Source organism: Conger conger, chromosome 12, assembly GCF_963514075.1.
Source record: "Conger conger chromosome 12, fConCon1.1, whole genome shotgun sequence".
NCBI lineage: Eukaryota > Metazoa > Chordata > Actinopteri > Anguilliformes > Congridae > Conger > Conger conger.
Window position 1 is genome coordinate 2,609,662 of NC_083771.1, and position 24,700 is coordinate 2,634,361.

At 58.3% G+C, this 24,700-nt stretch overlaps 4 non-coding genes and 1 pseudogene across 4 annotated transcripts; all 5 read right to left on the reverse strand.

Annotated features, from left to right (window-relative positions):
- Positions 1-6,249: 6,249 nt before the first annotated feature.
- On the reverse strand, positions 6,250-6,366 carry LOC133106057 (U5 spliceosomal RNA). The gene has a single exon (XR_009704235.1). It is a non-coding gene; the product is annotated as a U5 spliceosomal RNA (small nuclear RNA).
- Positions 6,367-6,738: 372 nt separating this feature from the next.
- On the reverse strand, positions 6,739-6,916 carry LOC133106398 (U2 spliceosomal RNA; annotated as a pseudogene).
- Positions 6,917-20,230: 13,314 nt separating this feature from the next.
- LOC133106250 (U2 spliceosomal RNA) lies at positions 20,231-20,421 on the reverse strand. Its single transcript, XR_009704419.1, has one exon. It is a non-coding gene; the product is annotated as a U2 spliceosomal RNA (small nuclear RNA).
- A 432-nt stretch (positions 20,422-20,853) lies between these two features.
- On the reverse strand, positions 20,854-20,970 carry LOC133106058 (U5 spliceosomal RNA). Its single transcript, XR_009704236.1, has one exon. It is a non-coding gene; the product is annotated as a U5 spliceosomal RNA (small nuclear RNA).
- Positions 20,971-21,342: 372 nt separating this feature from the next.
- On the reverse strand, positions 21,343-21,533 carry LOC133106251 (U2 spliceosomal RNA). Its single transcript, XR_009704420.1, has one exon. It is a non-coding gene; the product is annotated as a U2 spliceosomal RNA (small nuclear RNA).
- Between the last annotated feature and the right edge of the window lie 3,167 nt (positions 21,534-24,700).

The following is a 24,700-nucleotide window of genomic DNA, read 5'->3' on the forward strand; positions in this document are numbered from 1 at the left end:
AACCTCATTACATTTTCATACAAACAATAAACAAACAAATTCCAAACCACATCCTCTTAACAACTGTAAACTCAAAACCCCACCCTCCCCTGAAGTCCCAAAGTCCCAACACATTCCCACTGTATCAACACATTTCAAACCAAACAAAAACAGAACCGAAACAACCATACAACCCCCCACCCCACCCCCTCCCACCCCCCACTTACCCTAATTACAAAACCCCAAACAAACAACTCCAACAACAAAAACAATACAAATACAAAAACAACAAGAAGAACCCCACCCTCCACCCTCCACCCTCCCCCCTCCCCACCCCACCCCACCCCACCCCACCCCACCCCACAAACCCCGAACCCAACCACCCCAATCACATCCATTCTATTTACATGCTTACATATTCCCAGGACCCCCCTCCCAGAGGAAGAGCCTTTCCAGGCCTCCCCAGTACTTCCGCACCCATTCCCACCCGTGCACCACCCCATCCCCCCTTATTCTCTCCGCTACCCTCCCAGAGAACCTATGGAAGAGCTGGCTGGGAGTCAGGACCCTCAGCCTCATCCCCACTGCTGCCATCCTGTCCTCCCACAGCACCCACTTGCCATAGCCTACCACCTCCCACACTACACCCTCAGCCACGGCTCCCACTGCCGCCAGCCCCCGCCTGTACAGAACTCTCTCTCTGCTCAGGGTGAAGGCCGGCCCTATCCCCCTGAGGAGGCCCTGCACCAACCCCCAGTACACCCTTGCAAACTGGCACTCCCATAGGGCGTGCGCCACCGACTCCACCAGCCCACAGCCCCTTGGACAGAGTGGGCTGGCACTGCACCCATGGCGATGCAGCACCTCCCGCACCGACAGCCTGCCCATCGCGCACAGCCAGTGGAGGTCCCGCACCACCCCTGGTGCCCTCCCCCCGCTCACCTTGCCCCACTCGAGGTTCAGCGGCACCCCTTCAGGACCTGCCACCTGCCTGCCCGCAATGCTGTTGTACAGCAGCCTGTGCTGGAGAAGGCTCTCCCTCTCCACTGGAGCCGGGCACTGCCCAAGGAAGCGCAGCACTGCCTGATAGGCCGGGGACTGCTGTTCTGCCCGTGGAGCCACGTGGGTCAGCGGCACCCAGTGCCTCAGTGCGGTCGCCAGGTGGAGACGGGCGAAGTGGTAGCACTTGTGGGGGACCCTTCCCAGGACCATCCTACACGCGAAAGATGTAAAAATCGCGTCAAGTTTCAGGGGGATTCTCGGCACGCCGCGACCCCCCTTGTCCACCGGCATGTACATGAGGTCGCGACGCACATATTCGTACCTCCCTCCCCACAGAAACTTGAACATGGCCCTGGTCAGGGCCACCTTGATCGTTGCAGGAACTGGGAAGACGTAGGCCAAGTGTAGGAGTAGTGGGAGCAGGACAGCCCTCACCACTACCACCCTCCCAGTCAGTGACAGCCGCCTGCGTGCCCACACCCCCAGCCGTGATCTCACCAGCGCCATACGTTCTTCCCAGTTCCGCTCACCACTGCCCTGGGGAAAGAAGCGCACCCCCAACACCTTCAGTCCCCCCTGGCACCGCTCCCAGCCACCGTAGTCCCTCACCTCCTCTCTCCACCGGCCACACAGCAGGACTGAGGACTTGGACAGGTTCACCCTGGAGCCCGTCCCTGCCGCAAACCTGTCCACCAGGACTCTCACCCTTGCCAGGGACCGAGTCGACGACACAAAAATTGTCGTGTCGTCCGCGTACTGCTGGATTTTCAACTCGGCCCCTGCAGCCCCTGGGATCCTCACCCCGTCCACCCCTGGGTCCCGGCGCACCAGCTCCGCAAAGGGCTCCATGAACAGGACGTAGAGCAGCGGGGAGATTGGGCACCCCTGCCGCACCCCCCCCGCTTGCTCCACAGCCCCGCTCAGAAACCCATTCACTCTTACGCAGCTGTACACTCCCCTGTACAGCATACGCAGCCAAGACAGAAACCGGGGGCCCAAACCCATCCGCTGCAGGACCCGGAACAGGAAGGCGTGCTGCACCCGATCGAAGGCCTTCTCCTGGTCGATGCTGACCACCGCCAGAGGAAGGCCCCGATCGCGCACCCAGTCAATTGTGTCCCGCAGCAGAACCAGGTTCCAGCTGCAGGACCGCCCCGGTACCCCACAAGTCTGGTCAGGGCTGACCAGGACGTCCATCACCTGCTTCAGGCGGACCGCAGCTGCTTTGGCCAGCAGCTTATAGTCCGCCGTCAGCAGGGTGATTGGACGCCAGTTCTTAAGGTCAGCCCTGTCCCCTCCCTTGTGGAGCAGCGTCACCACTCCTTTCCTCATGGAGGCCGACAGCGCTCCCCCCTCCAGAAGCGCCTGAAAAACCTCCACGAGGTCCGGACCAATGATGTCCCAGAACTCCCTGTAGAACTCCCACGGGAGTCCGTCATGCCCCGGGGACTTCCCTTCCCTCATGGAGCGGAGCGCCCCTGTCAGCTCCTCCAACCTGAGCTCCGCCTCCAGTGCCTGCCCTTCCTCCCGCCCCAACCGGGGCACCACACGCCCCAGCAGTGCCTCCTGCTCCTCCGGGTCGCACTCTCTCCTGCTGAAGAGGTCTCGGAAGAAGCCCTCCGCGATCCCCAGCATCTCCGGGACCCCCGTTTCCAGCCCCGCTTCCCCTTTCAACCCGGTGATCACGGCGGCCCTCCTCCGAGCCTCAGCAGCCTGAAAAAAATATGCGGTGGCCTTCTCCCCCTCCTCCATCTCCCTCAGCCGGCCCTGGAAGGCCGAGGCCTTAGCTCTTCCCTCCAGGAGGCTTCTCACCCTCTCCTTCGCCCCCTCATACGCCTCCCACCTCACTGCCCTCCCCCTGTTGAGCTGGGCGTGCATATAGGCGAGGAGATCTAACCACCTCCTCACCTCAGCCCGCTCCCTCCGCCGCTGCGCCATGCTGAAGTTTCGGCAGAACAGCCCGAAACGCACTTTGGCCGCCTCCCACCACTCCACCGCTGTGGGGTACAAGCCCCGCAGAGCCCTCACGGCCTTATACAGCCCTCTAAAAGCCTCCTGGAATACCCTAGATTTTATTAGGGAGGTATTCAGCTTCCAGTACCCCGGCCCCCATTGCGTGTCGGGAATGGGGACCGCCACCTGCAGCATGTCATGGTCCGATGCCCATGAAGGCTGCAGCGTGGCGGTCACCCCCGCCCACTCCTTTGGCACGAAGATGTAATCCAGGCGGCTCGCAGCTCCCCTGGAGTTACGCCAGGTAACGCCTGGAGCCGCCGGATGTGCTGCCCGAAAGGAGTCGACCAGGCCGTGGTCCCTGACCAGCTCTGCCAGCGCTCTCGCTGAATGTTCCACTCCAGCAGCGCTAGCCCCACCCCCATCCAGCGACACATTAAAATCCCCCCCCAGGATGATCCGTCTGGAGGTGGACAGACTGGGCACCAGCTCCCTGAAAACCTCCAGCCTCCGCCCACTCCGAGTCGGCCCGTACACATTCACCACCCGTAATTTGCAAGAAGCGCAATCAATGTCTGTAAACATTGCCCGCCCCGCCACAATGTCCACAGACTCCTGGACTTCCATCCCTACTCCCTTTACAAGGATCCCCAGCCCATCGGCATGAACGCTGCCCACCGACCACGCCGATGGGCCCCACGTCCACTCCTTCGTAAAGAGGAGTACGTCCCCCATGTCCCGAAGATGCACCTCTTGCAACAAAAACACATCTCCACCTGTTGCCGCCAAAGAGGCAAAAAGTGCCTGCCTCTTCCCCGAGCTCCGCAACCCCCGCACATTCAAAGTAAAAACATTTAACACCATTATTTTAAACAAAATATTTTACCTACCCAACCCTTACCTTCAATCTCCTTCCTTCTCGGAGGAGTCCCCCCCTCCCTCGAGTCCTTTCTCCATCCCCATCACCCCTGTTATTCCCGCCACATCCCAGCCCACAAACTGGGAAGACGGGCTGACTGCCGGTCCTACTAAGGCCGCAGAGGCTCCAGGTGCTTCCTCCCGGTCCACCTCAATGTCCACCTCCTGGGCCTCCCCCTCCGCCGAGTCCGATAGGGCCAGGAACCTGTTCTGCAGAGGGATGCCCGGTCCCGCCTTTGCTTCCCTCCCGTTTGTGTCCCCCGAGCGAACCCGCTTCCGCGCTGCCACCTGCGCCCACTCCGGCACCTCCCCCTCTGGAGGAGGGCTGTCCCCCCACGCCAACGGGGTCTGCAGGTCCGCCGTGGTGCACATAGCCGCTCCCTCCGCCTCCGGGGACAAGACCTCCTCACCAAGAGGCACAGACAGGGGGGAGAATAGCTCCGGCGAACCCTCTCTCGGGACCCCGGACTCCTCCGCCACGGCCCTCGCCTTCATCACCACTGCGCCCAGCCCCAAGCCCAGGCCAGGACGCGAGGAAGGCCCGAAGATCTGCTCACCCTTGGACCTCCCATCCATGCCTCCCAGCGCCGGAGCAGGATCCCGATCTCTTGGCCTCGCGGCGAAAGCCCGGACCGGACCGGAATCCAGACCCAAACCGGAACTCCCAGCCGGACCGGAACCCGGACCGGAATCCGGACCCGGACCGGAACCCGGACCGGAATCCGGACCCGGACCGGAACCCGAACCGGAATCCGGAGCCGGACCGGACCCATGTGCAGGACCCGGACCGGAGCTCGGGGGCGCAGCGGAAACCGGTCCCGACCCAGACCCAGACCCAGCCGCCATGACCTCATTGGATCCACCTGCTTCCTGCTCCGGTCTCCCATCCGCGCCGCTCCGTGGCTCCTCCAAGACTGAGGCCTCGCCCCCATGCCCAGGACGGAGGGACGGATCCAGAACAGGAGCCAGCCCCCCAGGCCCCACCCCTTCCTGAACCGGCCTAGTGGCCAAGGCCGCCGCAGAGCCTGGGCTTGTAGTGCTGGAAGGCCCAGCCCCGTGCTCCGAAGCCTGCCCTCCCTCCGTAGCCGACTCCCCTGCTTCTCGCCCGGCCTTCTTGGTGCTAGGCCGTGCTCGACCTCCAGGAGGCCCAGAGTAGGCCCCAAACTCGCCCTGCACCAAGGCCGCAAACGACCTCACCCTTTCTGGGCAAGCCCGGAAAAGGTGCTCCACACTCCCGCAAAGACTGCATGTTTTCGGGGCCACGCAGTCTTTTGTCGTGTGCTCCGTCGATGCACAGTGCCTGCATCGGTCGGTGGAGCACACCGCCTTAACGTGCCCGTACATCCCACACCGTCTACAGTACAATGGCTGGCCTGGGTACACCAGGTAGCCTCTGTCCGGGCCTATGGAGAAGGCCCCTGGTGGATGCGCGATCCCCCCCACACCTGAGGGATCTTGCTTAAAACGTACATAAAACCGCCTCTTACCGTTCCAGAAGCCAAACTTGTCCTTCAGCTTGACTGCCTCCTTCACCTCCGAACAATACCTCCGCAGGAAAGCCAAGATGTCCTCCTCCCGCACAAAAGGGTTGTACATGTGGACGGTAAGAGGTCTCAGGGCCTTGGTGTATAACAAATGCATCGTAATGCCTTGTAGCGCCGGATTTCCTTCGCACTCCAAGAACTTTCGATGCAAATTAAAACACGCCGCTTCCGAAAAAAAAGTTAAATCAAAAAACCCTCTTTGGGAAAAATCCTGCAGACAAAACACCGTTTTCCGATCCACCATCAAAATATCCTTCAAAACTTTTTCAACAAAAAAATCCAAATTAAAGCCGTTGCGTTTCTCTCCCTCCTCCATCTCCACACGAACCGTGTTCTGCAGCCGCACCCGATAGGCCGGCAATCCACCGTCTGGTGTCTCCATCCTCTTCTCTATCTTTTAGCCAAAAGGCCGAGAAGCGATAACCGCAAACGGGCCCCTGCCGACGGCGCCCTCCCGGTGGCCCCGGACCGCGCTCGGGGCAGACGCCACCTGGCCCAGGGGCCGGCCCCCCTCCCCGCCTTCCCAAGAACCCTGCGCACGCACTGACTGGCCGGTCGGCGAGCTACCGTAACGACCGGACTCAGCTGGCTCCTCCCACCAAGATCCACTGTCCTCCACTGGCAGGCACAGCCGCCAAAAACACTCGACACATACCGAGTACGCTGTGACGTACTTACTACCGAGTCACTTACCGAATAGCTGCTCTCTAGGCAGCGACCAAAGCTATTTAGCGAGCGGGGCATCGATCGCACGCGGCAAGCAGGCGATAAGCCAGAAACGAGCAAGTCGGCGACTCGCAAGCAACCCGCATACCTGTCGCACATTGCCGTCTGTCCTTAAACCGTTCGAAGTTGCCCCGCCCTGTGGACGGAGCATCCAAAAATAGCACAAACTCAGGTGCGTTCCTCTCCACGGAAATCTTTAGTAAAAGGCGAAAGATTTGTGCGTGCTGAAGAGAAACCCGAGCGAAATGTGACCTTTCAGCGCACCAGGCGCCTCCGGCCCCCTTCCCAGCCACTCCCACTGACCCGGGGTTGCCACTGCCGCCAGCCGGCCGGACAGACAGACAATCCGAGAGGGAAGGTGGGAAAAGCGAGACAGCGCAATGACAACAAACAGTTACGTCCCGCACAGAAAACTACATCATTTTGCTAAAAAACAGAGGCAAGCACACTTACAACAAGGGCACATATTCACCCTATTTACAACACAATTTACATACATACAAAAAAAAACAAACAAACAAACAAACAAACAAACAAACAAACAGGGGGAAGAACAGGGCAACCCACCCACCTAGTAAAGGACAACAAAACACAACCTTTTTTTGCACAAAACTTGGAGAGGCGCACCGTTCCCGAACGCACTGCAATAACGGGTCGATGCTTGAAGCGGACGGAGCAAGCTCCTTCTCCGACTCCCTGTGCCAAAAATCCGTTTAATATATAGTCCCCTGATAGGGGACGTATCAGATATTAAACTGATAAGAACAGATTTTTTTGTATTTAAATTAATTTATTGGTCCACACCAACCTCATTACATTTTCATACAAACAATAAACAAACAAATTCCAAACCACATCCTCTTAACAACTGTAAACTCAAAACCCCACCCTCCCCTGAAGTCCCAAAGTCCCAACACATTCCCACTGTATCAACACATTTCAAACCAAACAAAAACAGAACCGAAACAACCATACAGCCCCCCACCCCACCCCCTCCCACCCCCCACTTACCCTAATTACAAAACCCCAAACAAACAACTCCAACAACAAAAACAATACAAATACAAAAACAACAAGAAGAACCCCACCCTCCACCCTCCCCCCTCCCCACCCCACCCCACCCCACCCCACAAACCCCGAACCCAACCACCCCAATCACATACATTCTATTTACATGCTTACATATTCCCAGGACCCCCCTCCCAGAGGAAAAGCCTTTCCAGGCCTCCCCAGTACTTCCGCACCCATTCCCACCCGTGCACCACCCCATCCCCCCTTATTCTCTCCGCTACCCTCCCAGAGAACCTATGGAAGAGCTGGCTGGGAGTCAGGACCCTCAGCCTCATCCCCACTGCTGCCATCCTGTCCTCCCACAGCACCCACTTGCCATACCCTACCACCTCCCACACTACACCCTCAGCCACGGCTCCCACTGCCGCCAGCCCCCGCCTGTACAGGACTCTCTCTCTGCTCAGGGTGAAGGCCGGCCCTACCCCACTGAGGAGGCCCTGCACCAACCCCCAGTACACCCTTGCGAACCGGCACTCCCATAGGGCGTGCGCCACCGACTCCACCAGCCCACAGCCCCTTGGACAGAGTGGACTGGCACTGCACCCATGGCGATGCAGCACCTCCCGCACCGACAGCCTGCCCATCGCGCACAGCCAGTGGAGGTCCCGCACCACCCCTGGTGCTCTCCCCCCGCTCACCTTGCCCCACTCGAGGTTCAGCGGCACCCCTTCAGGACCTGCCACTTGCCTGCCCGCAATGCTCTTATACAGCAGCCTGTGCTGGAGAAGTCTCTCCCTCTCCACTGGAGCCGGGCACTGCCTAAGGAAGCGCTGCACCGCCTGATAGGCCGGGGACTGCTGTTCTGCCCGTGGAGCCACGTGGGTCAGCGGCACCCAGTGCCTCAGCGCGTTTGCCAGGTGGAGACGGGCGAAGTGGTAGCACTTATGTGGGACCCTTTCCAGGACCATTCTACATGCGAAAGCTGTAAATATCGCGTCAAGCTTCAGGGGGATTCTCGGCACGCCGCGACCCCCCATGTCCACTGGCATGTACATGAGGTCGCGACGCACGTACTCGTACCTCCCTCCCCACAGAAACTTGAACATGGCCCTGGTCAGGGCCACCTTGATCCTAGCAGGAACTGGGAAGACGTAGGCCAGATGCAAGAGTAGCGGGAGCAGGACAGCCCTCACCACTACCACCCTCCCAGTCAGCGACAGCCGCCTGCGTGCCCACACCCCCAGCCGCGATCTCACCAGCGCCATACGTTCTTCCCAGTTCCGCTCACCACTGCCCTGGGGAAAGAAGCGCACCCCCAACACCTTCAGTCCCCCTTGGCACCGCTCCCAGCCACCATAGTCCCTCACCTCCTCCCTCCACCGGCCACACAGCAGGACTGAGGACTTGGACAGGTTCACCCTGGAGCCCGTCCCTGCCGCAAACCTGTCCACCAGGACTCTCACCCTTGCCAGGGACCGAGTTGAAGACACAAAAATTGTTGTGTCATCAGCATACTGCTGGATCTTCAACTCGGCCCCTGCAGCCCCTGGGATCCTCACCCCGTCCACACCTGGGTCCCGACGCACCAGCTCTGCGAAGGGCTCCATGAACAGGACGTAGAGCAGCGGGGAGATTGGGCACCCCTGCCGCACCCCCCCCGCTTGCTCCACAGCCCCGCTCAGAAACCCATTTATTTTCACACAGCTGTACACTCCCCTGTACAGAATGCGCAACCAGGACAGAAAATGGGGGCCCAAACCCATCCGCTGCAGGACCCGGAACAGGAAGGCGTGCTGCACCCGATCGAAGGCCTTCTCCTGGTCGATGCTGACCACCGCCAGAGGAAGGCCCCGATCGCGCACCCAGTCAATTGTGTCCCGCAGCAGAACCAGGTTCCAGCTGCAGGACCGCCCCGGTACCCCACAAGTTTGGTCAGGGCTGACCAGGACGTCCATCACCTGCTTCAGGCGGACCGCAGCTGCTTTGGCCAGCAGCTTATAGTCCGCCGTCAGCAGGGTGATTGGACGCCAGTTCTTTAGGTCAGCCCTGTCCCCTCCTTTAAAGAGCAGCGACACCACTCCTTTTCTCATGGAGGCCGACAGCGCTCCCCCCTCCAGAAGCGCCTGAAAAACCTCCATGAGATCCGGACCAATGATGTCCCAAAACTCCCTATAGAACTCCCACGGGAGTCCGTCATGCCCCGGGGCCTTCCCTTCCCTCATGGAGCGGAGCGCCCCTGTCAGCTCCTCCAAACTGAGCTCCGCCTCCAGCGCCTGCCCTTCCTCCCGCCCCAACCGGGGCACCACACACCCCAGCAGTGCCTCCTGCTCCTCCGGGTCGCACTCTCTCCTGCTGAAGAGGTCTCGGAAGAAGCCCTCCGCGATCCCCAGCATCTCCGGGACCCCCGTTTCCAGCCCCGCTTCCCCTTTCAACCCGGTGATCACGGCGGCCCTCCTCCGAGCCTCAGCAGCCTGAAAAAAATATGCGGTGGCCTTCTCCCCCTCCTCCATCTCCCTCAGCCGGCCCTGGAAGGCCGAGGCCTTAGCTCTTCCCTCCAGGAGGCTTCTCACCCTCTCCTTCGCCCCCTCATACGCCTCCCACCTCACTGCCCTCCCCCTGTTGAGCTGGGCGTGCATATAGGCGAGGAGATCTAACCACCTCCTCACCTCAGCCCGCTCCCTCCGCCGCTGCGCCATGCTGAAGTTTCGGCAGAACAGCCCGAAACGCCCTTTGGCCGCCTCCCACCACTCCACCGCTGTGGGGTACAAGCCCCGCAGAGCCCTCACGGCCTTATACAGCCCTCTAAAAGCCTCCTGGAATACCCTAGATTTTATTAGGGAGGTATTCAGCTTCCAGTACCCCGGCCCCCATTGCGTGTCGGGAATGGGGACCGCCACCTGCAGCATGTCATGGTCCGATGCCCATGAAGGCTGCAGCGTGGCGGTCACCCCCGCCCACTCCTTTGGTACGAAGATGTAATCCAGGCGGCTCGCAGCTCCCCTGGAGTTACGCCAGGTAACGCCTGGAGCCGCCGGATGTGCTGCCCGAAAGGAGTCGACCAGGCCGTGGTCCCTGACCAGCTCTGCCAGCGCTCTCGCTGAATGTTCCACTCCAGCAGCGCTAGCCCCACCCCCATCCAGCGACACATTAAAATCCCCCCCCAGGATGATCCGTCTGGAGGTGGACAGACTGGGCACCAGCTCCCTGAAAACCTCCAGCCTCCGCCCACTCCGAGTCGGCCCGTACACATTAACCACCCGTAATTTGCAAGAAGCGCAATCCAAGTCTGTAAACATTGCCCGCCCCGCCACAATGTCCACAGACTCCTGGACTTCCATCCCTACTCCCTTTACAAGGATCCCCAGCCCATCGGCATGAACGCTGCCCACCGACCACGCCGATGGGCCCCACGTCCACTCCTTCGTAAAGAGAAGTACATCCCCCATGTCCCGAAGATGCACCTCTTGCAACAAAAACACATCTCCACCTGTTGCCGCCAAAGAGGCAAAAAGTGCCTGCCTCTTCCCCGAGCTCCGCAACCCCCGCACATTCAAGGTACAAACATTTAACACCATTATTTTAAACAAATTATTTTACCTACCCACCCTTACCTTCAATCTCCTTCCTTCTCGGAGGAGTCCCCCCCTCCCTCGAGTCCTTTCTCCATCCCCATCACCCCTGTTATTCCCGCCACATCCCAGCCCACAAACTGGGAAGACGGGCTGACTGCCGGTCCTACTGAGGCCGCAGAGGCTCCAGGTGCTTCCTCCCGGTCCACCTCAATGTCCACCTCCTGGGCCTCCCCCTCCGCCGAGTCCGATAGGGCCAGGAACCTGTTCTGCAGAGGGATGCCCGGTCCCGCCTTTGCTTCCCTCCCGTTTGTGTCCCCCGAGCGAACCCGCTTCCGCGCTGCCACCTGCGCCCACTCCGGCACCTCCCCCTCTGGAGGAGGGCTGTCCCCCCACGCCAACGGGGTCTGCAGGTCCGCCGTGGTGCACATAGCCGCTCCCTCCGCCTCCGGGGACAAGACCTCCTCACCAAGAGGCACAGACAGGGGGGAGAATAGCTCCGGCGAACCCTCTCTCGGGACCCCGGACTCCTCCGCCACGGCCCTCGCCTTCATCACCACTGCGCCCAGCCCCAAGCCCAGGCCAGGACGCGAGGAAGGCCCGAAGATCTGCTCACCCTTGGACCTCCCATCCATGCCTCCCAGCGCCGGAGCAGGATCCCGATCTCTTGGCTTCGCGGCGAAAGCCCGGACCGGACCGGAATCCAGACCCAAACCGGAACTCCCAGCCGGACCGGAACCCGGACCGGAATCCGGACCCGGACCGGAACCCGGACCGGAATCCGGACCCGGACCGGAACCCGGACCGGAATCCGGACCCGGACCGGAACCCGAACCGGAATCCGGACCCGGACCGGAACCCGGACCGGAATCCGGACCCGGACCGGAACCCGAACCGGAATCCGGAGCCGAACCGGAACCCGAACCGGAATCCGGAGCCGGACCGGACCCATGAGCAGGACCCGGACCGGAGCTCGGGGGCGCAGCGGAAACCGGTCCCGACCCAGACCCAGACCCAGCCGCCATGACCTCATTGGATCCACCTGCTTCCTGCTCCGGTCTCCCATCCGCGCCGCTCCGTGGCTCCTCCAAGACTGAGGCCTCGCCCCCATGCCCAGGACGGAGGGACGGATCCAGAACAGGAGCCAGCCCCCCAGGCCCCACCCCTTCCTGAACCGGCCTAGTGGCCAAGGCCGCCGCAGAGCCTGGGCTTGTAGTGCTGGAAGGCCCAGCCCCGTGCTCCGAAGCCTGCCCTCCCTCCGTAGCCGACTCCCCTGCTTCTCGCCCGGCCTTCTTGGTGCTAGGCCGTGCTCGACCTCCAGGAGGCCCAGAGTAGGCCCCAAACTCGCCCTGCACCAAGGCCGCAAACGACCTCACCCTTTCTGGGCAAGCCCGGAAAAGGTGCTCCACACTCCCGCAAAGACTGCATGTTTTCGGGGCCACGCAGTCTTTTGTCGTGTGCTCCGTCGATGCACAGTGCCTGCATCGGTCGGTGGAGCACACCGCCTTAACGTGCCCGTACATCCCACACCGTCTACAGTACAATGGCTGGCCTGGGTACACCAGGTAGCCTCTGTCCGGGCCTATGGAGAAGGCCCCTGGTGGATGCGCGATCCCCCCCACACCTGAGGGATCTTGCTTAAAACGTACATAAAACCGCCTCTTACCGTTCCAGAAGCCAAACTTGTCCTTCAGCTTGACTGCCTCCTTCACCTCCGAACAATACCTCCGCAGGAAAGCCAAGATGTCCTCCTCCCGCACAAAAGGGTTGTACATGTGGACGGTAAGAGGTCTCAGGGCCTTGGTGTATAACAAATGCATCGTAATGCCTTGTAGCGCCGGATTTCCTTCGCACTCCAAGAACTTTCGATGCAAATTAAAACACGCCGCTTCCGAAAAAAAAGTTAAATCAAAAAACCCTCTTTGGGAAAAATCCTGCAGACAAAACACCGTTTTCCGATCCACCATCAAAATATCCTTCAAAACTTTTTCAACAAAAAAATCCAAATTAAAGCCGTTGCGTTTCTCTCCCTCCTCCATCTCCACACGAACCGTGTTCTGCAGCCGCACCCGATAGGCCGGCAATCCACCGTCTGGTGTCTCCATCCTCTTCTCTATCTTTTAGCCAAAAGGCCGAGAAGCGATAACCGCAAACGGGCCCCTGCCGACGGCGCCCTCCCGGTGGCCCCGGACCGCGCTCGGGGCAGACGCCACCTGGCCCAGGGGCCGGCCCCCCTCCCCGCCTTCCCAAGAACCCTGCGCACGCACTGACTGGCCGGTCGGCGAGCTACCGTAACGACCGGACTCAGCTGGCTCCTCCCACCAAGATCCACTGTCCTCCACTGGCAGGCACAGCCGCCAAAAACACTCGACACATACCGAGTACGCTGTGACGTACTTACTACCGAGTCACTTACCGAATAGCTGCTCTCTAGGCAGCGACCAAAGCTATTTAGCGAGCGGGGCATCGATCGCACGCGGCAAGCAGGCGATAAGCCAGAAACGAGCAAGTCGGCGACTCGCAAGCAACCCGCATACCTGTCGCACATTGCCGTCTGTCCTTAAACCGTTCGAAGTTGCCCCGCCCTGTGGACGGAGCATCCAAAAATAGCACAAACTCAGGTGCGTTCCTCTCCACGGAAATCTTTAGTAAAAGGTAGTTTTATTGGTTTTTTTAAATTTCTTAACAATTTTAACTTTTTCCTTTTTTAAAATACACTCAATAACACAAACAAAAAATTTTTTAAACACACACTTAAACCATAAGGAACAGAGACATCAGAATAAATGAATAACACATTTTCAAAAAAGTGATTCAAAAAATGTTCACAAAAACACAGAATATCCAAAAAATCACTATATAATTCAAAGAAAACAAAAAGTGAGTTAAAAGACAAAGCAATGAGGAAAAAAGAAAGTCCATTTCGCTCAGGTTTGCTGTCCCGAGAGGCTTCTGTGTCCCTTGGAGGGGGGGGTGGACTAGATGATGAATTCTTTCCAGTGGTCCACCCCCCACTTCTCTCTCGCCAGGTTCTTGTTTGTGTGCATGTCCACCAGAATGCCGTCCTGGAGGAGGTTTTGGATCCTCCTCCGGAGAGTGACCAGGTCTACAGATGTTTTCTGGTAGACCTTGATGTTCCTCGTCTCCCACAGGACCTGCTTCACGGTATTGATGATCCTCCACTGACGCTGGAGCACGGTGGACTTGCATCCCCCCGGCGGACCGTAGAGGACGCCCTCAGCCATCAGGGAGGACCTCGGCAGGAACCTGCTTAGGGAGACAGAGGAACAAACAAGGCCCCAGACCCGCCTGGCCACGGAGCACTCCCAGAACAGGTGATGGATGTGTTCTGAGTCAGTGCATCCGTGGGGGCAGCGCTCGGTGAGGGCTAAGTGCCGGCGATACATAAATGTTCTGGTGGGGAGACACCTATGGGCTGTCATCCAGGCAATGTCTTTTTGTTTGTTTGTAAGACATTTGTGTGTTACATTTGCCCAGATGACTTGCGGGTCCAGGTCTGGCCCCCCCCTCGGGAGCGTTACAATTTCTCCAGATCTTAAATGAGCCATAATCATTTTATAGCTCCACGAGGTTAGGCCAGCCCTGGGCAGATCCGTCCTGTAGGCAAAGTCCTTCAGGGCTCGGTAGACGTAGGGGGGGTCCCAGCTATAAGGTATGGTGAGGTCCAGCACACCCAAGCCCATTGCTCTGAGGAAGGGGGTGGCATAGTACCTGGCAAAGGTACCAGAGGCCTTACCCACCTTCCCTGCATTCTGGACAAGGGTGGCCAGACCCTGCACCATAATGATGTTGACAATGTCTGGGACCCCCCGCCCCCCATTCCGCTCCTCTTTGAGGAGGGTGACGCGTTTAAGTTTTTCCATGGTGCTCCCCCAGACAAAGCGGAAAGCCATCCGGGTGATTAACTTCCCGGTGGCTTTGTCCGGGGGAAACACCCTCCCCACATAGAGCAGAATGGGTAGGACAATTGCCTTCAGGACAAGGATCTTACCCGCCATGGTCAAGGGCCGTGCACTCCAGCTCCTGATTTTATTTTGGACGTGGCGGAGGGCTCCCTCCCAGCTGGTTCTCCCTCCTCCGTCAGCCTGGAAGGTCACCCCCAGGAGCTTGATGGTATTCCTACGCACAGGGAAGGAAACGGTCAGCTCCTCACTCCAATGTGGAGACAGAAACAGTTCACTCTTGTCCCTGTTGACCAGGGCGCCAGTGGCCACACAGAAGTCGTCCAACACCTTGGTGGCACAAGCGATTGAACGACTGTCTGTGGCGACGATGGCAATGTCGTCCATGTACGCCATCACCTTTAGCCGTTCCCCCCCCGCTCCAGGGAGTGGATAGCCCACCACCCCTGGATTGGCCCTAATGGCCTGGAGGAACGGTTCCAGGTAGATGACGTACAGGAGAGATGCTAGAGGGCACCCCTGCCTGACGCCAGACCTGACATCAAACGGGGCAGAGGGCTGTCGATTGACAACCACTCTGCCCGTTATGTCTGTCAGACAGATTTTTGTCCAGCGCAGGAGGGGGCCAGGAATGTTCATTTTCTCTAGCACTCTCTCCAAGCACACATGACTCACCCGGTCAAATGCCTTCTCTTGATCGAGACTGAGAAGGCACAAGGGGGACCTCCGCTCCCCGGAGTGGATGATTAGATCCCTCGCGAGGAGCAGGTTGTCATTTATGGACCTCCCCTGCACACTGCAGGTCTGGTCCGGTCCGATCACCGATGTTATCAGGCCTTGGAACCTCCCCATCAGCGCCTTCGCCATGATCTTGTAATCGACTGAGAGGAGGTTGATCGGCCGCCAGTTGCGGAGGTCCTTCAGGTCCCCCTTCTTTGGGACAAGAGCTACTGAGCTCTGTCTCAGTGAGGCGCCTAGCCGCCCCTCCCTGTACGCAGCCCTGAACACTTCCGCCACGTCCCCCTTCAGGAGATCCCAGTGAGCCTGGTAAAACTCAGCTGGGATTCCGTCAGGGCCCGGAGCTTTGTGTGTATTCAGGGAGTGCACGGCCCTGGTGAGCTCCTCAGTGCTCAACTCCGCCTCCATCTGCTCATCTCCCAGGCGTCTGTCCAGGCAGCCCAGGAAGGTGTCCATGAGAGCCCCGTCTGAGGGCCTCTCGCTGTAAAGGCCCTCGTAGAACTCCCTGGCCACCTCCCGGACCTCCGCCTCTTCAGACACCACCACACCTCTGCTGTTATAGAGAGACAAGATGTTATTCGTCTTGGTTCGTGCCCTGCGGAAGAAGAACCGCGTGTACTTCTCATCCTCCTGGAGGCCCTGGAGTTTGGAGCGGAAGATCTGTTTCTTCCGCTCTTCCCGGTAGAGGGTGGTGAGGCTCTGCCGAGCTTGTGCGATTTCGCTGCCAACATCCAGGCCTCGGGACTGGAGGAGGCTTAGTCTTTGGAGGGCAGCATTGTGGCGTTCAAAAACTGCCCTCCCTTCCTTCGCCTTCCTCCGCCCGACTGCCCGGAAGTAGCCCCGCACTCGCTCCTTCACCATCTCCCACCACTCCACCGGGGAGTCAAAGAGATGTTTCAGACTCACCCACTCCAGGTATCTTCTCGAGAAGGAGAGACGCACCTGGGGGTCTTGGAGATGGCTGATATTCATCCGCCAGAGCCCCTTACCCACGGTTATAGATTTCTCCCAGACCAGGGACACGGTTACCATGTGGTGGTCCGAGAAGTGCACCGCCTTGGTGGAATAGCTGTGCACCCTCAGGCCTGGGGAGAGCAGAAACATGTCAATTCTGGATGAGGAGGAGCCAGAGGAACTCACAAACGTATGCTGGGGAGGAGAGGCGCCCCCGGCGTCGCAGAGGGAGAAATCCTCGATGAGGGACCGCAGCAGGGTGCCGGAGCGATCCGGCCTTGGTTTGCTGCGGTCCTCATCTCTTAAAACACAGTTGAAGTCTCCCCCTACGACGACGGGCATCGTGCAGTGTAACAGTGGTGGTAGTTTAGTGAATAGGGAGACTCTCTCGGCCACGCTGGTGGGACCGTACACGTTGATGACCCTGAGTGGGGAACCCCCGACCTCGAGATCGGTGACGAGGATTCGCCCACTCTCCACAATGCTGTGTGCTGTTATTTTTGCATAGGGATTTTTCATCAACGTGCCGACCCCATCAGCTCTGGCGATGTTTGAGCCAGACCAGAGAGAGTCTCCCATTCTCCATTCCTCCCCCAGAACGCCATCCCACTCCCGAAACGGAATCCCACATTCCTGGAGCAGGACGACGTCTGAGGGGATCTGTGACAGAATGGAGAAAACGGTGGTGCGTTTATCGGGGTGTCTGATACTGCGGGTGTTAAGTGTGGTAAGTGTAAAGTTGTATGCCATGATATTTTATTGTTTTTGGGTGTCTGGTGATCCAGTATGGCTGTTAGCCATATTCTGACAAATTTGATTTATTGTGTTGAAAATTGTATCCGGGTTATTGTGGCGCCTACTCACCCCCTGACCATGTTCTCCCATGGGTCTCCCCTCCTGACTGCCTGGGAGGTTCCGTCCTGGAGAGGTGGGGGCAGATGTTCTTGCCCCAGGCCTCCCCCCCGGGCCTAGGAGGGCCTGGGAGGAGGGGGATGTTGTCGCCTCCCTTTGAGAGTCCGGACCGGGGGCTGGCTGGTCCCTGATGGAATGGGGGTGAAGTGTGCCAATGTTCTGTAAGTTTTCCTTGTGATGTACTGATTTTGGTGGATGGGTGGGAGGTTTGGGAAGGGTATTGGGCCTGGCGAAAGATTTGGGACTGTGTACCGGTTTTTTGTTTGATTGTACTGTTTGTCTTTTGGCGTTGATCGGTTGGCGTGTTATTGCTGGGTTTGGAGGCTGGCTGGGTGTATTTTGCGGTTTAGCTGTTGTGGGTGATCGAATTCTTTTCCCTTTCCGTTTAGGTTTTTGCCACGGGGTAATGGAATTTGAGTCTGATTCTGCAGATGAGGAGTCTGACCCCTCCACCACAATGGGGGTGTCAGAGTCAGGCTCCTCTTTTACTGTGATGACAGAGGGTTGGGTAACAGGGGATGCTGTTGAGGTGGGGGTTGCCGGTGTTGTGCTGCAGGGAAGGGTTAGCAGTGTTTGTGTTGTGGGGGTTAGGCTGTCAGGCTGGGGCAAGGGGGGAGTGGGTGCTCTAATGCGTGGTGTGGGGGTAGGGTGGGGTAGGGGAGGGGGGGCAGTCATTGACGGTGGTGGGGGCGCGGTGCTCCGGGCCCTGTTCGCGTACGAGAGGGGGCAATCCCGGAATAGATGCCCCCTCACCCCGCAAAGATTACAGGGCCTCGGATCACGGCACGCCCTGGTCTCGTGCTCGCCGCCACACGACTTGCACTTGACCACTGTGCAGGCTGCGGCCAAGTGACCTAACTCGCCACAGTTCCTGCACAGCTTGGGCATGCCGTAATAAAACACCACGCCCCGGTGTCTCCCCAGCGTGATGGTGCTGGGGATGTGACATACCCCCCCCACTGCAGAGGGGTCAGGCTTGAGCTGGACCAGCCATTTCCTGGCCCCGGTCCAGACTCCATCCTCATCCAGGACCCTCCTGGCTTCAGATTTAACTTGGCCATACCTGCCCAACCACGTACTCACATCGTGGTCCTGTACAGTTTCATTAAAAAACTGCACAGTGACCACTTTGCTTTCCGTGTCGGACAGGGGCTCAACTTGAAAGTTGTTAAGGGGAGACCTGTCCTTCCCCTCTCTATAGAGGTTCCAGAACCTCTCCAGGACATTAGCGTTTTTAAAGCTAATTTCAAAAATGTCAGCGTTACCTGGAACCTTCACCAGGCAGTTCAGGTCGCCTGGCACGAAGCCCATGGCTCGCTGAAGCACTGCCCGGCTAAACTCCAGGCGGGTCATACCTGTCACTCTCCTCTGGCTGTTGGCTGTTGGGGCAGCAGCATTGGTTCCCCCCCTAGTGGACGCTGGCTCGGTGGCGCCCTCCACAGCTGCGCCATTCACCCCGTGCTCCACCAGGGGGCCTACCCTGTCGCTGCTGCCCCCCTCTCCGCTGTTCAGGAGGGTTAGCCGGACGGCATTGTGGCGCCGCACACCTGGCTGAGCCGCCGTCGCCATTCCTGCTGGGGGCCGGAGTCCAGCTGTAGGCAGAGAAACAAGAAACGCCTGAGGTTGATGGCCTGTCCCAGGGGGACCGAACATGCAAGGGGGGCCGATGGTTCAGCTCCCCTGCCGCTAGTGAACCTCCCTTCCGGTGGGGAGCGCCAAGCGTTGGTCCGGTACACAGTGAGCAGGTCCGGATCCAAAGGGCGCCGCCGTCTTCTGGGGGGAGGTCCACGGATCCCCCTTTCTGCCTGCTCCGCACGCCTCGTCCTCCGGAGGGGTTCCGCTGGATCTGCTGCAGGGCCTGAAAAACCAGAGGCAGAGAGAGCAACCGGCGAAGGCCCAGCAAGGCTGGTACAGGCCCGGAGAGCAGCCCTTCCGGGCGTTCTCTCCGGGCAGCTCTTGTACTCGCCTCTGGCTTCCGGCAGAAAAGCGTTCTGCAGCAGTGGAGCTCGTCCTCCGGATGGCGGGAGTCTTCTGGCAGGGTGACCTCCAGGCGAGTCTCTGCCTCCGCTGGCTGGCTCTCGAGGATCCTCGTCGCCGCCTCAGTCCAGGAAAGGATGGTGGAGTCCCGGGCTTCCTGGCTGGCTCTCTGGATCCTCGAGGCTCCTCCGGGTCCGGCTCCCTCTGGTGGCAGGCTCTGGCAACGGCAGCTCCCTCCGCAGTTCCTGGATCAGCTCCCTCGCTCCTTCTCTCCAGCCACCTGGTTGGTTCCTCCCAACAGGCCCTGGGGTACCTGGAGGTCAGAGAGGGCCGCGGTCAAGCCACTGGTACTCTCTCCTCGCTCCAGGTACAGCTGTTCCGGGGGTGGTCCGTGAACTGCGAGCCCGCACCAGCCGCGGTCAAGCCACGTACTGGGAACGGAACTCGCAGTCCGTCAGGTTAGGAGGAAAAACCAGGTGGAAAAAGGAGAGGGGCGAAGGAGCCAAGAAAGGGAGGAAAAAGGAGAGAAAGAAGGGACACAAGCTCTGAGAAGCCTCTCGAGAACAGCCGAAAACCCCTTGTCTACCACTAGCAAGCCAGTGGTAGGCAACAGGTTAATTCGTGCTGAAGAGAAACCCGAGCGAAATGTGACCTTTCAGCGCACCAGGCGCCTCCGGCCCCCTTCCCAGCCACTCCCACTGACCCGGGGTTGCCACTGCCGCCAGCCGGCCGGACAGACAGACAATCCGAGAGGGAAGGTGGGAAAAGCGAGACAGCGCAATGACAACAAACAGTTACGTCCCGCACAGAAAACTACATCATTTTGCTAAAAAACAGAGGCAAGCACACTTACAACAAGGGCACATATTCACCCTATTTACAACACAATTTACATACATACAAAAAAAAACAAACAAACAAACAAACAAACAAACAAACAAACAAACAAACAGGGGGAAGAACAGGGCAACCCACCCACCTAGTAAAGGACAACAAAACACAACCTTTTTTTGCACAAAACTTGGAGAGGCGCACCGTTCCCGAACGCACTGCAATAACGGGTCGATGCTTGAAGCGGACGGAGCAAGCTCCTTCTCCGACTCCCTGTGCCAAAAATCCGTTTAATATATAGTCCCCTGATAGGGGACGTATCAGATATTAAACTGATAAGAACAGATACTACACTTGATCTTAGCCAAAAGGCCGAGAAGCGATAACCGCAAACGGGCCCCTGCCGACGGCGCCCTCCCGGTGGCCCCGGACCGCGCTCGGGGCAGACGCCACCTGGCCCAGGGGCCGGCCCCCCTCCCCGCCTTCCCAAGAACCCTGCGCACGCACTGACTGGCCGGTCGGCGAGCTACCGTAACGACCGGACTCAGCTGGCTCCTCCCACCAAGATCCACTGTCCTCCACTGGCAGGCACAGCCGCCAAAAACACTCGACACATACCGAGTACGCTGTGACGTACTTACTACCGAGTCACTTACCGAATAGCTGCTCTCTAGGCAGCGACCAAAGCTATTTAGCGAGCGGGGCATCGATCGCACGCGGCAAGCAGGCGATAAGCCAGAAACGAGCAAGTCGGCGACTCGCAAGCAACCCGCATACCTGTCGCACATTGCCGTCTGTCCTTAAACCGTTCGAAGTTGCCCCGCCCTGTGGACGGAGCATCCAAAAATAGCACAAACTCAGGTGCGTTCCTCTCCACGGAAATCTTTAGTAAAAGGCGAAAGATTTGTGCGTGCTGAAGAGAAACCCGAGCGAAATGTGACCTTTCAGCGCACCAGGCGCCTCCGGCCCCCTTCCCAGCCACTCCCACTGACCCGGGGTTGCCACTGCCGCCAGCCGGCCGGACAGACAGACAATCCGAGAGGGAAGGTGGGAAAAGCGAGACAGCGCAATGACAACAAACAGTTACGTCCCGCACAGAAAACTACATCATTTTGCTAAAAAACAGAGGCAAGCACACTTACAACAAGGGCACATATTCACCCTATTTACAACACAATTTACATACATACAAAAAAAAACAAACAAACAAACAAACAAACAAACAAACAAACAGGGGGAAGAACAGGGCAACCCACCCACCTAGTAAAGGACAACAAAACACAACCTTTTTTTGCACAAAACTTGGAGAGGCGCACCGTTCCCGAACGCACTGCAATAACGGGTCGATGCTTGAAGCGGACGGAGCAAGCTCCTTCTCCGACTCCCTGTGCCAAAAATCCGTTTAATATATAGTCCCCTGATAGGGGACGTATCAGATATTAAACTGATAAGAACAGATACTACACTTGATCTTAGCCAAAAGGCCGAGAAGCGATAACCGCAAACGGGCCCCTGCCGACGGCGCCCTCCCGGTGGCCCCGGACCGCGCTCGGGGCAGACGCCACCTGGCCCAGGGGCCGGCCCCCCTCCCCGCCTTCCCAAGAACCCTGCGCACGCACTGACTGGCCGGTCGGCGAGCTACCGTAACGACCGGACTCAGCTGGCTCCTCCCACCAAGATCCACTGTCCTCCACTGGCAGGCACAGCCGCCAAAAACACTCGACACATACCGAGTACGCTGTGACGTACTTACTACCGAGTCACTTACCGAATAGCTGCTCTCTAGGCAGCGACCAAAGCTATTTAGCGAGCGGGGCATCGATCGCACGCGGCAAGCAGGCGATAAGCCAGAAACGAGCAAGTCGGCGACTCGCAAGCAACCCGCATACCTGTCGCACATTGCCGTCTGTCCTTAAACCGTTCGAAGTTGCCCCGCCCTGTGGACGGAGCATCCAAAAATAGCACAAACTCAGGTGCGTTCCTCTCCACGGAAATCTTTAGTAAAATGTGGTTTTATTGGTTTTTTTACATTTCTTTACATTTTAAAATTCTTTTTCTTTTTTTAAAACACACTAATTAACACAAAGTAATCATTTAATCAAGAACTTAAACTAATGAAACAAAGACATCAAAGGAATGAAAACAAACTTAAAGAGAGAGTGATTACAAAATATTCCAAAGAGACCTTACAAAACTTAACAAAATCAATTTCAACAATAAAGAAGCTAAAGTGAATTAAAAGACGAGAAAAATAGTAAAGAAGGAATCCATTCCGCTCAGGTTTGGTTGTCCCGAGAGGCTTCTGTGTCCCTTCTGTGTCCCTTGGGGGGGTGGGCTAGATGATGAATTCTTTCCAGTGGTCCACCCCCCACTTCTCTCTCGCCAGGTTCTTGTTTGTGTGCATGTCCACCAGAATGCCGTCCTGGAGGAGGTTTTGGATCCTCCTCCGGAGAGTGACCAGGTCTACAGATGTTTTCTGGTAGACCTTGATGTTCCTCGTCTCCCACAGGACCTGCTTCACGGTGTTGATGATCCTCCACTGACGCTGGAGCACGGTGGTCTTGCATCCCCCCGGCGGACCGTAGAGGATGCCCTCAGCCATCAGGGAGGACCTCGGCAGGAACCTGCTTAGGGAGACAGAGGAACAAACAAGGCCCCAGACCCGCCTGGCCACGGAGCACTCCCAGAACAGATGGTGAATGTGTTCCGAGTCAGTGCATCCGTGGGGGCAGCGTTCAGTCAGGGCTAAGTGCCGGCGATACATAAATGTTCTGGTGGGGAGACACCTATGGGCTGTCATCCAGGCAATGTCTTTTTGTTTGTTTGTAAGACATTTGTGTGTTACATTTGCCCAGATGACTTGCGGGTCCAGGTCTGGCCCCCCCCTCGGGAGCGTTACAATTTCTCCAGATCTTAAATGAGCCATAATCATTTTATAGCTCCACGAGGTTAGGCCAGCCCTGGGCAGATCCGTCCTGTAGGCAAAGTCCTTCAGGGCTCGGTAGACGTAGGGGGGGTCCCAGCTATAAGGTATGGTGAGGTCCAGCACACCCAAGCCCATTGCTCTGAGGAAGGGGGTGGCATAGTACCTGGCAAAGGTACCAGAGGCCTTACCCACCTTCCCTGCATTCTGGACAAGGGTGGCCAGACCCTGCACCATAATGATGTTGACAATGTCTGGGACCCCCCGCCCCCCATTCCGCTCCTCTTTGAGGAGGGTGACGCGTTTAAGTTTTTCCATGGTGCTCCCCCAGACAAAGCGGAAAGCCATCCGGGTGATTAACTTCCCGGTGGCTTTGTCTGGGGGAAACACCCTCCCCACATAGAGCAGAATGGGTAGGACAATTGCCTTCAGGACAAGGATCTTACCCGCCATGGTCAAGGGCCGTGCACTCCAGCTCCTGATTTTATTTTGGACGTGGCGGAGGGCTCCCTCCCAGCTGGTTCTCCCTCCTCCGTCAGCCTGGAAGGTCACCCCCAGGAGCTTGATGGTATTCCTACGCACAGGGAAGGAAACGGTCAGCTCCTCACTCCAATGTGGAGACAGAAACAGTTCACTCTTGTCCCTGTTGACCAGGGCGCCAGTGGCCACACAGAAGTCGTCCAACACCTTGGTGGCACAAGCGATAGAACGACTGTCTGTGGCGACGATGGCAATGTCGTCCATGTACGCCATCACCTTTAGCCGTTCCCCCCCCGCTCCAGGGAGTGGATAGCCCACCACCCCTGGATTGGCCCTAATGGCCTGGAGGAACGGTTCCAGGTAGATGACGTACAGGAGAGATGCTAGGGGGCACCCCTGCCTGACGCCAGACCTGACATCGAACGGGGCAGAGGGCTGTCGATTGACAACCACTCTGCCCGTTATGTCTGTCAGACAGATCTTTGTCCAGCGCAGGAGGGGGCCAGGAATGTTCATTTTCTCTAGCACTCTCTCCAAGCACACATGACTCACCCGGTCAAATGCCTTCTCTTGATCGAGACTGAGAAGGCACAAGGGGGACCTCCGCTCCCCGGAGTGGATGATTAGATCCCTCGCGAGGAGCAGGTTGTCATTTATGGACCTCCCCTGCACGCTGCAGGTCTGGTCCGGTCCGATCACCGATGTTATCAGGCCTTGGAACCTCCCCATCAGCGCCTTCGCCATGATCTTATAATCGACTGAGAGGAGGTTGATCGGCCGCCAGTTGCGGAGGTCCTTCAGGTCCCCCTTCTTTGGGACAAGAGCTACTGAGCTCTGTCTCAGTGAGGCGCCTAACCGCCCCTCCCTGTACGCAGCCCTGAACACTTCCGCCACGTCCCCCTTCAGGAGATCCCAGTGAGCCTGGTAAAACTCAGCTGGGATTCCGTCAGGGCCCGGAGCTTTGTGTGTATTCAGGGAGTGCACGGCCCTGGTGAGCTCCTCAGTGCTCAACTCCGCCTCCATCTGCTCATCTCCCAGGCGTCTGTCCAGGCAGCCCAGGAAGGTGTCCATGAGAGCCCCGTCTGAGGGCCTCTCGCTGTAAAGGCCCTCGTAGAACTCCCTGGCCACCTCCCGGGCCTCCGCCTCTTCAGACACCACCACACCTCTGCTGTTATAGAGAGACAAGATGTTATTCGTCTTGGTTCGTGCCCTGCGGAAGAAGAACCGCGTGCACTTCTCATCCTCCTGGAGGCCCTGGAG